The sequence below is a fragment of the Petaurus breviceps genome, unplaced genomic scaffold (genome assembly GCF_028583685.1).
Source record: "Petaurus breviceps papuanus isolate PSGF00001 unplaced genomic scaffold, PetGlider_PUasm1.0 98, whole genome shotgun sequence".
NCBI classification, from domain to species: domain Eukaryota; kingdom Metazoa; phylum Chordata; class Mammalia; order Diprotodontia; family Petauridae; genus Petaurus; species Petaurus breviceps.
The window spans coordinates 41589035-41606337 of NW_027187460.1; the positions used below are offsets into that span (position 1 = coordinate 41589035).

The 17303-nt window shown below is 36.4% G+C and overlaps 1 pseudogene; it reads right to left on the reverse strand.

The window, feature by feature from the left end:
• The window catches only part of LOC138155995 (hepatoma-derived growth factor-related protein 2-like), a 29277-nt pseudogene that overhangs the window by 8482 nt on the left and 3492 nt on the right, over positions 1 to 17303 (reverse strand).

Here is a 17303-nt window from a genome sequence, read left to right on the forward strand (position 1 = left end):
TTGGGGGAAAATAAATGAAAAAACAAAAATGAAACTAACAAAAACAAGAAAACCTTAATTTATAGGTCTATTGATAGATTGTTTATCTGTTGCCTGAGGACCAAGTACTAGAGGCTTATCACCAAAGGACTTTCCATTAGAATTTAACATTTTGGGGAAGGATGAAGCATAATAACAGAAATTACATTTAAAATAGACTTTACAATTTACATGTGAAAATCACCACTTAAAAAAAAAGCTCCACTTTAAAAGCACCTCTTATTCACTGATTTCAGTTCTGTCCAACTCTTCCTGAAACCATGTGGGGTTTTCTTGGCTAGGAAACTGGATGGTTTGCCATTTTCTTCTCTAGCTCATTTTATAGATAAGAAAACTGAGGCAAACAGGGTTAAATTACTTCTTAAGGGTCACACAGCTAGTAAACAACTGAGACTGAATTTTAACTCTGGACTTCTTGACTCCAGATGCAGTGCTCTATCCTTTGTACCACCTAGCTGTCCAGATGATATAGGAAGACCTGAGTTCAAATCCACCCTAAGTCATTCACTACCTATGTGACCCTGGGCAAGTCACTTATACTCTGTCTTTCTAGCCCATTCTGGAAGAGTGTTTACCCATGTTTCTGTGGGATTTAAAGTTCTACATATGCAATTATAATTATTTGGCTTTTGACAGAATTTCCCAAACAGTATTTTTAAAAATAGTATTATTATTACTTTTAGCTTATAATTCCTTGGTGTAGGGCATTGCACCCAACAGGCTTTTACAAAAACTTAGACAAGTGGTCAGAATACAAGGAGGCTATACTTCCCCTAACAGGGTTGGGCAAACTTGATGTTTCTATATGCTCTGACTATGGTGCTAAGCACTCTATAAGTAATATTTCATTTATCCTCACAAAAGTCCTGGCAAGTACATATTATTATCATTTTATAGATGATAGAACAAAGACAGATAGAATTTAAGTGACTTGCCCAGGGTCACACAGGTAGCAAACAACTTAGGATGTATTTGAACACAGATTTTCCTTCATCTGGACAGCTAGTTAGTATAAAGGATATAGCGCTGGACCTGGAGTCAGGAAGACCTGAGTTCAAATTCAGTCTCAGTCGTTTACTAGCTGTGTGACCCTGAAGAAGTCATTTAACCCTGTTTGCCTAAGTTTCCTCATCTATAAAATGAGTTGGAGAAGGAAATGGCAAACCACTCTAGTATCCTTGCCAAGAAAACCCCAAATGGTTACAGGGAGAGTTGGACAGGACTGCAATGAGTGAACACTAATTGCCTGTATCTAGGTCCAGCACTCTATCCATAGAATAATGAAACTGGTCTAGACTTACATGCCCACTATGGTTCCTTCTAGTTGTAACAGTCTGTTCTAAGGCTCCTCTTAGCCACCTAATTTTTTTAAAAGTTAGAATTAGAAGGATTTTGAGACAAAAGATTTGCTGCACATTTTTAGAATCTACAACTCTGTCTTGTTTAAAAATCATTGTAATGTGCCTTCCTAAAAAATTAATTAAATCTTAGTCTGTGTTAATATTAGTGCCTAGAGCATTCCAATAAAGCTCTAGTCTGATACCTCATCATGGAATGACCTTATTTTTGTTTTGTTTTAGCTATGTTATCTCCTGAAGGCAATCTTTAAATCTTCATTTTTTTTCCTGTTGCTTAAGGAACAATTGGTATCAGCTTTTCCTCTACCTCCTTATTCTCTCTTCTTTCTCCTCTTTTTCTTTCCCTTTTCCCTTATATGGTAACTATGAATGTTAGGTTCCACAATGTAATATTATTCCAAATGTCCACAGAAGCATTCCAAAACATGACCTAGTTTCACATAGAAGTTTTCTTCAATTTAATTCAATTCCAATTTCTATTATTTTGCTTAATGGTATAGTGGGTAGAGAGTTGGCCACACACCCTGGAAATCCTGGGTTCAAGTCTTACATTTGACTAGCTATGTCCCTTAGCATCTTGGTTCTCTAAGCAGTTCTCTTGGAGAGACAGGGAAGCTGCCAACTTTTTTTTTATTGTTTGTATTTTGGAGGGCAATTGGGGTTAAGTAACTTGCCCAAGGTCACATAGCTAGTTTTTGTGTTAAGTCTCTGAGGTCAAATTTGAACTCACATCCTCCTGACTCCAGGACCGGTGCTCTATTCACTGAGCCACCTAGCCGCCCCAGCTGCCAACTTTCAATGGAAGAGGGAGTCTCCTCATTCAGGAGTTCCCCACTTAAATGAAAGATCCAGTCCTTCCTTATCTCCTATCTCTATTGATCTAATAGTGTAAAAGTATGGTGATATCTTGGTATTTCACTGCTATATTTCACTTAACATAAAGATAATGATATAGGTTTTCTTTTTTATTTTTCATGGCCTGGACTCTGGTTGAACAAAATAGTATGCTAAGCATCTTAAGAACTAATGCACATTATCAATAGGCTGAGTTGACTTGACTAGACAGATTGAAACTGATGACTGTATTATCTCTGTTACAGTCTAGTTTATGGCTGTGCACAAAAAGAGACTTTGCATTCAAATTGAGAAACACAACATAATATTTTCAGCTGATACTGTGACATTTCCCAACATCTCCTCTGTGACACATAGTTTTACCTGACAAATCTTAACTCTAGTTTCCACTTCAAATTGTTTCAGAATAAATTAATAATTTTTCACAGGTACCACTTTCTAATCAACAGAAGAATTACCAGTTGTTCTGAATTATATCCAAATTTGAATGTACTGTTATCAGATTAATGAGATCTTGCTGTTATATGGCTATTATAGGCATTTCTAATTCAAAATATACAGGGAGCACAATATTATACAAGACCTGGCAGATACAACCCATGCTGGAAGAGTGTTTACACATACATATTTCTGTGGGATTGAAAGTTCTATGAATAAAATTATAATTAGTTGCCTTTGGACAATTTCCTAAACAGTATTTTTTTTAAATAGTGTTATTATTACTTTTAGCTGATAATTCCTTAGTGTAGGACATGGTGTTCAATATGCTTTTGCAAAAATTTAGACAAGTGACTGGAATACAAGGAGGCTGTGCTTCCCCTAAGAGGCTGGGCAACCCTGATGTTTCTATATGCTCTGACTATGTTCCTCATTAAAAGAAGAGCCTTTCATTTGTTTTTCCTCACAGCTTTGAGCTTTGAGTATGGCGACACTTAGGGATGGACACTTCTTGAGGTTCAGCTGGGGATAACTAAGTCCATTGCTTTTAAGAATCTAGGAGAATAGAGGGAGGTTTTTCTTCTTTGCCTTCCTAGGAAGAACTTTCTGCTTGTACTTCTGCTAATAGAAAGTAATAGCACATCTAATGTCACATTTTTAACACACACCACTATAAAATAATATATTTCTTTACTGAATTTACAGTTTTGATACAGAACTCTGAGGTAGATAGGTTATGTTATATAATGTTTCTGATCACTACAGTAAATGCTTTTTCTCTGTTGATTTCTTTAAAATACCACTTGCACAATTCTATAAAGGTTAAAAAAAACCCTTTGAAATAATACTTTCTTAGCTTCCTTTTATGCTTTATTCTAAAACTATTTTTCATCAAATCCATGAATCAATCAACTTCCATTTGTAGCACAGGTATGTAGTGGTAGGTATTGACCTACCTACACAGTATAGGCCTGGCTCTTAGTGATTTATCTTTCCTTTTTGAGACAGAATTTTAAAAATCCACCTTTCTGTTATCTCAAAAAGTAATAGTTCTATTTAATAATTTCTTAGTTTTCACACAATTATTTGATTTATCCCTTTGTGTGTTTTAACCCCTCAAACTAAAAAAAAATACAAGTAAATGAATCGAGGGATCATAATTTCCTGTAGCCTTAGTCATTTCTATGTCCTCAAATGGGGGTTTGAGTTCTCTCAATTATCCTGTGTCTCACATTTTGATGAAAAAAAAACATTTCTTTACATATAGATATTTGTACTTTTTATATGCACATTTTTCTGCTTCTTTTTGTAACTCAACTGTTCACAAATGAAAGAGCAGTACCTTATATCCCTTACAAATTGATTTACTGTTTTCTGCCCCTTTTTAATATATGACAGTATTGAATAAAATAAAAATTCAGTACTCTTGGTTGAACAAACTATACCATTTAGTGATAATGACAATACTAGGTCCCAACAATCATATAATTCTATAGTTTAGGCATTTACATGTCTGAGTGAAGTAACTAAAAGTCAAGAAATTTTACTATAATAACACAGCAAGAACTACTTTCAATGTAGTGAGCACTCAATAAATATTTGAATGGACAGACAAGGGTATGAATAGATGAATGTATAAAGAACCAAACATTTGTTATGTGAGTACCTCAATCTGTACTGTCCTATCATCACCAGCATTGCCTCACCATAACCTTGTCACTTACAACAGAAAAATGGTCTTGAGAATTTTCAACTCTGGGGACCTTCTCTCTTGATTGTACTACTCCTTTGGACCACTATTTTAGTAAATGCCATGACATCCTTCCTCTCACCTTCTACCCTTCAGTTTTGGAACCATGAACCTATGATCAAATCAACTTTGTCATTAAGTCTTGATGTAGAGAGCCAGTTTATTCCCATTTGGTCCCAATCACATTTCTGTGGCCTTCCTTGCCCAAAACTGGTCAATATGTGTTTTCTGTTTCCCTATCTTTAGTATGTAAGCTCCTTGAAGTCAGGGATATTGTACTTGTATCCCCATTTTTAGCATGATGTTCAGCACATAGTAAATAATTAACATTTTTTTCCTTCCTTCCTTCCTTCCTTCCTTCCTTCCTTCCTTCCTTCCTTCCTTCCTTCCTTCCTTCCTTCCTTCCTCCTTCTTTCCCTTTCTCTCTGTCTTGCCACAATTTCTTTCCAGGCTTCCCTGTTAACACTCTCTTCAGAATCACAGTTAAATTCAGTCTCCTTACAAATGGCACTTAAATCTTTTGTCTTCTCATTGACCAAGGTTAAAACTCATTTACTCACCATCGATTTCTCATTGATTAGAAGTTAAACTATTGTTATTTGAGATTTTAAATTTTTTCATAGGATCAATAAAAGTTCTGTAGAAAAGGTCCTACTTGTAGGCAGCAAGAAAGGAGCCAGTATTTATAAAGTGAATTTTAGGGTGAGGGATTAGGTGGGGATTATCGTGGGAACAATCTTCTGGAATAGCTAGGAGAGGTATTAGATTGAGGGTACCAGGAGAGATCATGAAGATTTAGAAATAAAGAAGGGAGAAGAGGGAGCTCAAGGTAAATGACTTATTTTCCTCAGCAAAGTATGAGTTTTGCCTTTCATTGAAAAGTTGGAGTGAAGGCTGGTATGCCAGACTTGAGACGGATTAGGAAGGAATAAAAAGCATAACCAAGCAGCAGTGAGGAAGCAAATCCATTCTGCACAGTTGTATGACATTCTATAGTCTCATTTAGCAACATGTGGGTAGAAACAGAGGAGGCGCATTGGGGGATCTGCCATGCACATGTCCTGGACAGACAAAACTGTAGAATTAACAGATTTAATGAAAGTAATAAATTTGGACTGATTCATCATTTATACTAATAGAATTGAAAATGAATTGAAGTGTAAGAACATTTCAAAGATTTGTTTTTTTTTTTGATGGATAATGCAAATTATCAGACTAAACTCCACTGCAGCATGATGCCTTATTGTGAGAGGTTGGTGACAGCTTTTAGCACAATAACTGTTATGTCAGTGGAGCATAAGCTCGTACTTTTCTTGCAGCATAGGACCTTTATGTTTTCTCAAAGAAAGCACTTTCAATAGAGGGGTAATGGCAGGAATAAGGTTAGTTTAACATTCAACCTAACAAAATTCATAGACTTTCATTGATAGAGTGTTAGTCCCACCCCTTGTGACCATGTTTTTTTCTGTTAAGCTCTTCGTGTGGTTAAAATCTGCATCAATGAAGGTAGTACCTACATGGATGAAATCACTGATCTTAATGTTTTGATTTACTGTGATACAGAGAACACATTCCTTGTAAGCATTCTTAAATCACTTAGTCTCAACCTTCTAGGGGGAAGCTAGGTGTCACAGTGGATAGAGAACTGAGCTTGGAATTAAGTATATCTGAGTTCACATCTTACTTCACACACTTATTAGTTGTAAGACTCTGGGCAAGTCACTCAACCTCTGTTTGCCTAGATTTCCTTATCTGTAAAATGGGAATAATAATGGCACTTACCTCCAAGGATTGTTGTGAGCATCAACTGAGATAGTTTTAAAGTGTTTAGCACAGTGCCTGGCACACACTAAGTGCTATATAAATGCTAGCTGCTATTGTTATTGTTATTAGGAGTGACTGTAGCTTTAACCAGCTATATGGCACAGTAAGTAGAACCTAGAGTTAGGAAGATATAAGTTCAAAGGTGACCTCAGACACTTAGTAGTTTTGTGACCTGGCAAAAGTCATTTAGCCTCTTCGTTCCTCAATTTCCTCAACTGTACAATGCGGATAAAGATGGCAGCTAACTACCTCACAGGATTGTTGAGAAGATCAAATGAAATAATTTTCATAAAGTACATATCCCATGTGTTATTGTTCAGTTTTTTCAGTCATGTCCAACTCTTTGTGACTGCATTTGGTGTTTTCTTGGCAAACATATTGGAGTGATTTATCATTTCCTTCACCAACTCATTTTATAGATAAGGAATTGAGGCACACAGGGTCAAGTGACTTGTCTAGGTTCACACAGCTGGAAGTGCCTGAGATCAGATTTAAACCCAGAAAGATGAGTCTTCCTGACTCCAGATCAGGTACTCTATCCACTATGCCACCCAGCTGCCCACTTAACCTATAGTAGTCACTTAATAAATGCTTTTTGCCTTTCCTCTAAATATGAATCACTCTGACTTCTTCATTAATATGTCATTCCTATGATGACTTAAAAAAAATTGGATAAGACCTGGGAATTTTTTATGTAGAAAAGTACCCATGTACAAACAACCTTTACCGATGAAGATTAGCACCTTATTTTGAGCTTGCCAATCAATCAACAAGGATTTATTAAATGTTTACTATGTGTCAGTCATTGTAATTGTCATTGGTGATATAAAGACAAAAATGAAATAATCCGTGCCTTCAAAGACTTTATATTCTATCAGAGAGAGAGAGAGAATTAATATGAAATGTCAGCAATAGAGATTTATATAGGCTTATGTTTAAGTTTAAGACAATTTGATTATGGGTTCCTTTTGATTTTCTCTCTTTTTTCATCCACTCTATACTCCTTTTAAGCAAATCCAATCAGAATCTAACTTGATCTGGAGACAAAAACCATTCTGAAGTAATAGGGGAAGTAAACAAGTTTTAAATAAGCCATGGGATAGCACCAGGATAGTAATGCCATACCACACAATAAAGAAACAAGGGCGGGGTGGCTAGGAAGTACAGTAAATATAGCACAGGCCCTGGAGTCAAGAGGACCTGAGTTCAAATTGGGCCTCAGACACTTAACACTCACTGTGTGACCTTGGGCAAGTCACTTAACCCCAATTGCCTGCCCTCCCCCCTCCAAAAAGCAAAAAAAAAAAAAAAGAAACAAGGGAGAGAAAGAAAGGAAGAGTAAACTTCACCATGTCCCACAATCCAGCAAGAAAGTATAACTAAGCATATATAAATTTCTGTAAGGCAGATTACTCTTGAAATGAATCAATGAGACAGACAAGGATTTAACTCTTAACTCTTTAAAGTCACTGTTAGTATACTTCCATCCTGAACCAATTTTCTTTACTTAGAGAGAAAAAGTGACTAGATTTTCCATCTCATGATCCTTCAGAACTTAATTCAGTGCTTGGCACATAGTAAGTACTTAATGCAGGACAGTGGGGTGCTAAAGTGGGTAGGGTGCCAGCCCTGGCTAGAGTCAGGAAGACTCCTATTCATGAATTCAAATCTGGCCTCACAAACTGTGTGACCCTGAGCAAGTCACTTAACCCTGTTTGTCTCAGTTCCTCATCTGTAAAGTGAACTGGAGGAAGAAATGACAAATCACTCTTATATTTTTACCAAGAAAACCCCAAATGCGATTACAAAGAGTTGCACATGACTGAACACACATACAAACACATACACACACACACCTACTTAATAAATGCTAGTTAACTGATACTAATTCATGTTTCTTCTTCTAACTGGGAAAGATTATAATTCATACCAGCTTCCTTGCTATGCAATGATTTATGTTTATATAAAATATTAAGAATTAAAATACAATTTGGATATCATTTAAATAAAATATGAATGGAAATTAAAGACAACATATTTTGCAAGGCAGGACACTTAAAATTATAGTCTTGATCATAATGATAGCTAGCATTAATAGGGCTCTTTAAGGTTTAAAAAGTGTTTTACATACATTAATTCGATCTGTCCTTACAACAACCCTGTGAGGAAAGTGCTACTATTATCCCCATTTTATAGATAAAGAAACTGAGGCACAAAGAAGTTAAGTGGCTAATCCAGAGTCACAGAACTAGTAATGTCTGAGACTAGATTCAAACTTAGGTTTTCCTGGCTTGAAGTCCTATACTTTATCCACTATACCATCCAGGCACCAACCTAGCAGACTGAGAGATTAGTTAACTAAACCTGGGTCACATAGAAAATATTAAGGCAGAACTTGAATCCAGGTATTTCTGATTCTAAGGTATATTAGCAAGCCACCCTAACACAACCAGAATGGCTTGCTAGTACAGGTTCTTTGATCTACTTTGCTAAAGGAAAGACAGCTTTTAAAGGGATCAACAATCTTACTTTAATTACATTCACTAATTTGGGGAAAAGTCAACACCCTGGACATGGAGAAAATACAACAGACAATTTAGCACAGACAGGGCTCCTACTGTCTCAATAAAGTAATACAACCATCTATTACACCACCAGATTGGGAGAGCACAAACCTTTGAGTAATCTGGGGTGGGGCTCTTAACAAATGGCTACTCAGAGTCCTATCCAGGGAATCATAAGGTCCTTTTCACAAACAAATGCCCAAAGCAAAATGCCAACCTCCCAGAATATATAACAAAGACTAAGGCCCACGACTGGCTCATAGTCAGAAGGCATGAAACCTACTGGACTCAGCACAACTGTGAATTATCAGGGTTCAAAGGAAATTAATCCTTCAGATGTTTATAATTTAGCCTGAACCTAGGACTGAACTACAGAAACAATAACAACAACAAATCCCACTTTGCTTACACTTACCTAAGGCCAGTTCTCTATCCACAGTATCCTGCCTCCTATAGAGATTTCTAGCGGTATTAGTAACTCCTTTCTTTAACACCTCACTCCTCACCTCCTCCACATATTCTGCCAACAGTTACAGTGGTCTTACATAACACATATTATCTCCTCACTGACTGTATATCATGCCTATAATGTTCTTTCCTTTCATTTCTACCTCCTCACTTCCCAGGCTTCCTTGGCATCCCATTTAAAATCACAAGTTCTAAGCCATTCCCAGGCCCCCTAAATTCTAATGTCTTTTCTCTGTTGGTTATTTAAAATTTATCCTCCATAGCTCATTTGTACAGAGTTGTTTCATGTTATCTCCCCATTAGATTGTGAGTTTTTTGAGGAAGGCAATGCCTTTTGTGTTTCTTTGTATCATCAGCCCTTACTTAGCCTGGCACAAATGAAATGCTTAAATATTTATTGACTGACTGACTAATGAAAGTTCCTGAAACAACAAAATTGTCTTCAAAAATCATCCTCTAATTTTAACATTAAAAAAAAAATTAGACTCATCTTCAGCTAGTCCAAATTTATGATATTTTAGATGTGTGGAGATCATTTCTCCTTTTTGTTTTTATCTATATGTAAATGTATTATTTATACTTTTTTATATATACTCTTACAATTCTTATTCTTATTTTTTACAATAGCATTCATTTACATACCATTGTAAAATTTACCAAGCCCTTTCCTCATAACACTGTGAGATAAATACTGAAGAAGTATTGGTGCCATCTGACACAAGAAGAAACTAAAATTCCAAGCAGTTACATGGTCTGACTATGTTTGCAGTTAGTACGTGTCAAAGATGGGTCTTAGTTCCAAACCTTCTGACTCAAAGTTTAATCATCTTTCCCGTATTTTTCTTATTTTTTTTTAATGGTCTGTGTTCTAGATCTTGTGAATGCTTAAAGAGGCAGCTCTGTTTAGCAACCAATACCTTTCTTAAGCTATTTCCAGGTTACATGCATATGTGAAAATTATATTGTGTGATGGGGTTATGTAATATTAGGGGAATTATGTATAAATCCAGAATGGATGAACCAAAAAGAAATTAAGTACTTCATTTATATAGATATAATATATAATATTTATATAGATACTACTTTAAATTTTACAAAGCACTTAATATTTATCTCAGTTGATCCTCAGAAAAACTGAGTGAAGTAGATGCTGTTATTGTCTCTGTTTACAGATGAGGAAACTGAGGCTGAGAGAGGTTAAAAATAACTTGACCAGGGTCACACAACCAGTAAAATGACTGAGGCAGGTTTTGAACTCTGGTCTTCTTACTCCAAGTCCAGAATTATTTGCAGGACATAATCTGTTTGCTATATGACACATATTAGAGATAAAATAGGGCAAAAAAAATGAGAGTTCCTGTTCTCAAGGAGGTCACTCTTTAATTGGGGGTGGCTGCACATAAAAGAACGGGAAGCCAGGTGGAGCAGTGGATAGAATGCCAGGCCTAGTCAGGAAGACTCAACCCCAGATTACTTACTAGCTATGTGACCCTGGGCAAATCATTTAACTCTGTTTGCCTCAGTTTCCTCATCTGTAAAATGAGCTGGAGAAGGATATGGTAAACCACTCCAGTATCTTTCCTAAGAACACCTCAAAGGAGGTCATGAAGAATCAGAAACAAATGAAATGACTGAACACTAAACAACAACAGCAAGAAATACATAAAAGAATTCAGGGGCAGGGCAGGTGGAAAAGCCCAGAAATCCTAAGGGTAAAGTGGTGGGTCAGATAGTAAGCCTCAGGGATTTTAGGCTGCACCAGCATGCCAGATGCAGTGCCCAGAGGTCTGGGAAACATAGCAGCAGGCCAGATGGTAAAGCCATATCGTTGTCCATCTCACTTGGATGACTTCCCATTGGTGACTCCTGGTTCAGCCAAGTGGTGTGAACAGCTTTGTTGCTCTTTCTGTCTGACCACCTCTTGGGGTCTATACAGCTTAGCAGTTCAAGATTCAATTATACCATTTACCGAATGTATAACCTAGGATAAGTTATTCAAACATTTGAAATCTCAGTTCCCTCATCTGTAAAGTGAAAAAAACCTAATATCCATACTTCCTCTCTCCCACCCTGGTATTGTTGTGAGGATCGAATGAATTGATATATATGGAAGCTCATTGAAAACAAATGCAAATTATCTTCTTTTAGTTAAAAAGTAATTCATTCACATTTGCAAAGTCTCCAATATGAAAAAGGCAGTACAAAAACAGGACCAAATAAAACAATGTTATTTTTATCTACGTAATATTATTTATTATTTATTTATTCTAGGAACTGTGATTTCATGGGTTTGGGAAATTCCCAAGGTGAACCCCCCTTTCACTCATGTAGATCTACAATTTCTTCGTAATTTACAATTTTAAAGGTTTTCCTAGGATTCTGAGAAGTTAAATAACTTGGCCATGTAGGCACAGCCAGAACATGTTAGAGATAGGATTTAACTTCAGGTCTTTCTAACTTCTATTCCTTAATATAATAAAACACACTGATGGTAAGTTTTTTTTAAAGCATGATGCACATTTATTTTTTATGACCTATTTCTCTTCATTAACAGTGTGATGAAATATAAATGTGTATGAAGTAATTTATTTGTTAATTTTTTGAGGTCATTAGATTAGGAGTTTCCTTCTCTTTCTAATCCAGGAAAAATTGATGTTGTTGTTATTGTTGATCTTCAGGGCACAGTCTAAAATCTATCTTTTTGGTTTGGTATTTCTAGATGACTAAAACATGAATCATCTCTTCTGGAAAGGTATCATGAATTCCACTGTGGTTTTGGTTCAGTAACATTTCTTTTTCTTTTTAATCAGTTTTTATATCTATATTCAACGTCCTTTTGGCTCTGAACATATTATGAGAAGCAAGACAATAAATAAATAAGGTTAATAGGATTTAGAGCTGGAAATGACTCTCAATGCCTTTAGTTCGAGTCCATCTTTTACATTTAAGAAAACTGAAGCCAGAGAAGGAAAGTTTTTTGCCTAATGTCAAAAGAGTAATAAGTAGCAGGTTCAAGATATGAAATAGGTAACAGATTCCAGAAATCTAGTGTTTGTTTAACTAAACAAGACATTCTTAGTGTGCCACTACCCCCACGTCCTAACCCCCCTAGCCCCTCTCTTCGAAACCTTTGGCAATCCACCGAAGCCTAGGAACCCTTTTCTTAGAATAATTTTTTTGTTGCCTCTATTCATAATTGAAGGACATACTAAATTTCATTTAGAGTCTAGAAGGTAAATAAATATATGATTTTTTTTTTCCAGGTTCACGGACCACCTGAATTTTAATCATGGCTCTACTGGGTTGCATAGGTACTAGATTAAGAAATCCTGTTCTAAACCATGATAGTTTTTATTTTTGAGCCATTAAATTTAGATTTTCTTCTCTTTCTTCTTTTTTGTAAAGATGACCTTTACAGCAGAGCCAGGGAATCCAAGCCCAATAGTCTCAGCCCACCAGATCACAGGGTCTTGTACCCATTTCAGTCACCTCTGCTTTGGTCTAGTTTGGAAGTACTGCCAGTTCACAGCTAATGGGAATACTGTCACTTCTCCAGTCCTACAGCAAACTGGCCAAGCTCTCCATGGCAGCCAATAATATTAGAAAACCAAGTCAATAAAAATGGATTTTTTTCATTGAAAACCCTTTATATTCATTTCATGTTGTTTGGAATCACGGAAATTAGGTGAGGGAAAACAAACAAACAAATAGGGTAACAGATACAGCTGGAGAGCACAGCTTCTCCCCAAAGTTCTCAGCTTTCACAGGAGTCTTAGGATGAGGGGAGAACAAGACCGATACACATCATCTACTGTGTAACTTAGTGAAGGGGCTCCATCCCAGGGCCAAGGAGAGACCAGAGCAGCGTATTTCAGGACCTCAGCTCTCCCCAACAAGGGACCCCAAGTCTATCCAAACTTGGTCTTTCCCGCCAGGTATTCCCTGGCCTGTCCAGTTCTGGATCCTTTTGAATGTTGTCATTGTGAAGGTCTTCAGACTTTACTTCTCTTCCATGTTCTGCCTTTGCTCTTGCCCTTTGTCCTCACAACTCTTCCCCCTACCGATTGTGGACTTACCATTCACTAGAGCTGAGAGATCAGCAGTAGGCTCCTCCTCCGTCTCTTGTTGGGGGGTCTCCCCTCCTGCCAATTGATCTTCACTTTTGTTAGCTTCTGGTTTCTTTTTTTTTTTTTTTAAAGCAATTGGGGTTAAGTAACTTGCTCAAGGTTACACGGCCAGTTATTATTTCTGGGTGTGGTGCTGAGTATCTGAGCCCGGATTTGATCCAGGTCATCCCGACACTGGAGCTGGTGCTCTTACTCACTGAGCCACCTGGCCGCCCCTGTTAGCTTCTGGTTTCTTTGGTCCCAGGACTCTTGATTTGAGCCTAGCATAGACTTCTGCTGCTTTCTATATCACTTCCTGGTAGGCTTTATAATGGACAATCTATTTTTTAATGTGGCTACTGCACCAGTATTCTTCCGGAGAATATGAGAAATCATCTGCAAGTTCTCCAGCTCCTACATGGCATTGAGGCATCTCTTAACATTTGGACTGTGTAACTTCTGCAGACTTTCTTAAACAGATAGTTCTTTCTTCTCTTCAATCCCTTGCTTCACAGGCTTGCCTCAGGACTTCTCTGGGTGGTTTCTTTTCTCCTTCTGGTTTGATTGTTCCAAAAACTGAGATTGTGGTTTCTTCACCTCCTTCTCTAGCTCTGATTCTGAATCACAGAACAAGGGACTCAGCTGGGAACTTTCCTGCCCCTCTTCTTGATGGGTTCGTCTTCTTTGAACTGAGCCTTACTACTGTTGCTCTTGAGGTATGTCTCCTCGCTCTTGGCCCTTTCTTTCTTCTGCTCCTCTTCCTCCTTCTTTGTTCCTGCTGTCAGCGAAGCTCCTTCTTCTGTTTCTGTTTCTCTTCCAGCTCAGGACATTGCTCTTCATCCTTGGTTTCCACTCATTGATGTGGTATATATCACTATCAAATATTCAAAATCATTAGATTTTTAAATGCAATGATTTTGATGTTAATAGACATTAATTTCCTTATTGATTACCTTGTTCTGTCTTATATATGCATGATCACATGTCTGCATACTTAAAAAAAAACCAAGCCAAACCAAAACAAAACACTTTAATTGATCTTTTCATGCCTTCAATATTTTTGTCTTATCTATCTCATTTCCTAGCCAAATTCCAGGTGGTGCAAAGGTAAGGGAAGTTGTATTTAACTGTTGTCTCTAATTCCTTCCCCCCTCCCCACACTATGAAAATTGGCTGGGATATTCCTCTAAGTTTTTCTCCTGGAAAATCTTTCAGGTTGCGATCAGTGGATTTTTTTTTCTATTACTACTTTGACTTGTTGTAATACTTCAGTGAAATTTTCCTTGATAATTTCTAATAATATTGTATCAAGATTTTTTTGAATTCAGTACTTAATATGCTATCAGTCCTCCCCCCCCACAAATCAACAAGTTACTCTCTCCAATATAGCCACACACTTCTTTAACCATAAATCCAATGTCCTTTTCTCAGTCCTCATCTGTCTTAACTTCTCTGCTTCATTTGACAATATTAACAAGACTTTGTCCTGTATACTATCCTCCCTGGTTTTTCATATTAGCACTTTTCTAGTTTTCCTATCAGTACTTCTGAGTCTTCTTTCTAAGATCATTGTCCATATAATACCTCTGTCTTTAACCTGGGTCTTCTCTTTTGTCTTTCTACTAAGTCTGAAGTATCTTATCAGATCTCATAGGTTCAATAATCATATCTATGTAGATAATTTTTACAATATACATTTCCATTTCTCTCTTTTAAGAATTTAAGTCTCACCTTACCAATTACCGACTACACATCTCTATCTAGATATCACATAGGCATTTCAAACTCTACTTGTCCAAAGAGAACACATTAACTTTTCTAAACTGACTTTTCTCCTAACTTAACTGAGTCTCTCAAGGGCAACACCATTCCTTCAATAAGAGGAGGAGTTAATAACCTTAAAGACACCTTTTCCACTTCATTTCTCTTTTGCCCCCACCCCCATTCAACCAGTTGCCATATCTTGTTAGTTCTACCATCATTGCATCTCTTAAATACTCCTTTTTGCTCATTTGATCAATAAGCAAAAATTTATGAAGTGTTTACTTTATGCTTGGCAGTATAATAATCTCCTAATTGGTCTCTCTGCATCCAGCCTCTCACTTATCTAATTTATCTTTCAAACACCTGCTAAATTGATTTTTTTTTCTAAAACTACAGGTCTGACCATGGTACTCCCATGCTTAAATAGCTCCCTTGTGTCTATAGAATAAAGCAGAAACTTAGCTGTTTGATTTTTAAAACCTGGCTTAAATTTATCTTCCCTGACTGATTTTACCTTACTACCTCTCACCCAATAGATATTTTAGCTGAACTGGCCCACTTCTTGTTTTTCACATACAACATGCTATCACTTGTCTCTGTTCTTTGTGCAAGCTATTTCTTGTACCCAGATTTCTTTTGCTTCTTATCTGTAAAACTTTAGATTCTTAAATTTCTTTAAGACTCAGGCTTGAGTAGTACTTCCCACAAGATTCCTTTTCTAATTCCCTCAATTCTTAGTACATGGCCCTGTCCCCCACCCAAAAAACAAGCAAGCAAACCCGATAATACTTTGCATGTATATTGTTTATATTTTTAAATTATTATTTAACATTCTTTCTTTTTAAATTTTGAGTTCTAGATCCTCTCTATCCCCAACTCATTTAGCATCCACCGAGAAGACAAATAATATATTAATTATACATGTGAAATCTTGCAAAACATATTTCCATATCAGTGAGGTTGCAAAAAGAAAAGAAAAAAAGTGAGAAAATTATGCTTCCATTTGCACTTAGAGTTTATCAGTTCTGTGTCCAGAGATGGATAGCATCAATAGATCAGAGTAGCCAAAGTCTATTACAGCTGATTATCATTACAATGCTACTGTTAACATGAACAACTTCCTGGTTGTTTTCACTTCTTTGCAGTACTCCATGCAGTTCTTACATTGTTTCGTTTTGTTTTTTTTTTCTGAAACCACCTCCTTATCATTTCTTATAACACAGTAATGCTCCATCCAAATCACATGCCATAACTTGTTTAGCCATCCTGAACTGAAGTTCATCCCCTCAATTTCCAACTCCTTGTCACAGGAGTTGGAAAAAGAGCTGCTATGGGTCATTTTATCTTTGATCTCTTTAGGGTACAGATCATGTAATACTATTGTTGTATCAAAAGGTATGCATTATTCTATAGCCCTTTTGTTTTAGTTCCAAATTGTTCTCATATGTCAAATTTCCCATTAAGTCTGCTGTTTTTGTCACAAATACCTAAAGGTCTTTCAGTTTGTTAAATGTTAATTTCTTTTCATTCAGAATTATATTCAACTTTGCTGGGTAAGTTACCCTTAGATAAAACCCTAGCTCTTTTGCCTTATTAAATATAGTATTATAAGTCCTATATTCCTTCAATCTAGAAGTTGCCAGGTCTTATGTTGGTCTCATTGTTGGTCCATGATTTAAAAAATTTTTTTTATGTTGTTTCTTGCAATATTTTCTTCATTACCTGGAACTATGAAACTTGGCTATGATATTACTATAAATTTTCATCCTGGGACCTCTTTCAGGTGGTGATCAGTGGGCTTTGCCTTCTTGTTCTAAAACTTCAGGGCAATTTTCCTTGATAATTTCTTATAATACTGTATCAGAATTCTTTTTATTAACCATAATTTTCAGGTAGTCTGACTATTATTATATTATTTCTCCTTCATATGTTCTCTGGAACAGCTGTTTTTTTCTGATGAGATGGTCCACATTCTCTTCTACTTTTTCATTCTTTTGATTTCACTTTATTATTTCTTGGCACCCTAAAGCATCATTAGACCCCCCTCGCCCAATTCCAGTTTTCAAGGAATTATTTTCTTCCTTAAGTTTTTGGATCTCAATTTCAAGTTGGTTACTTTCTTTTTATAATTTTCTTA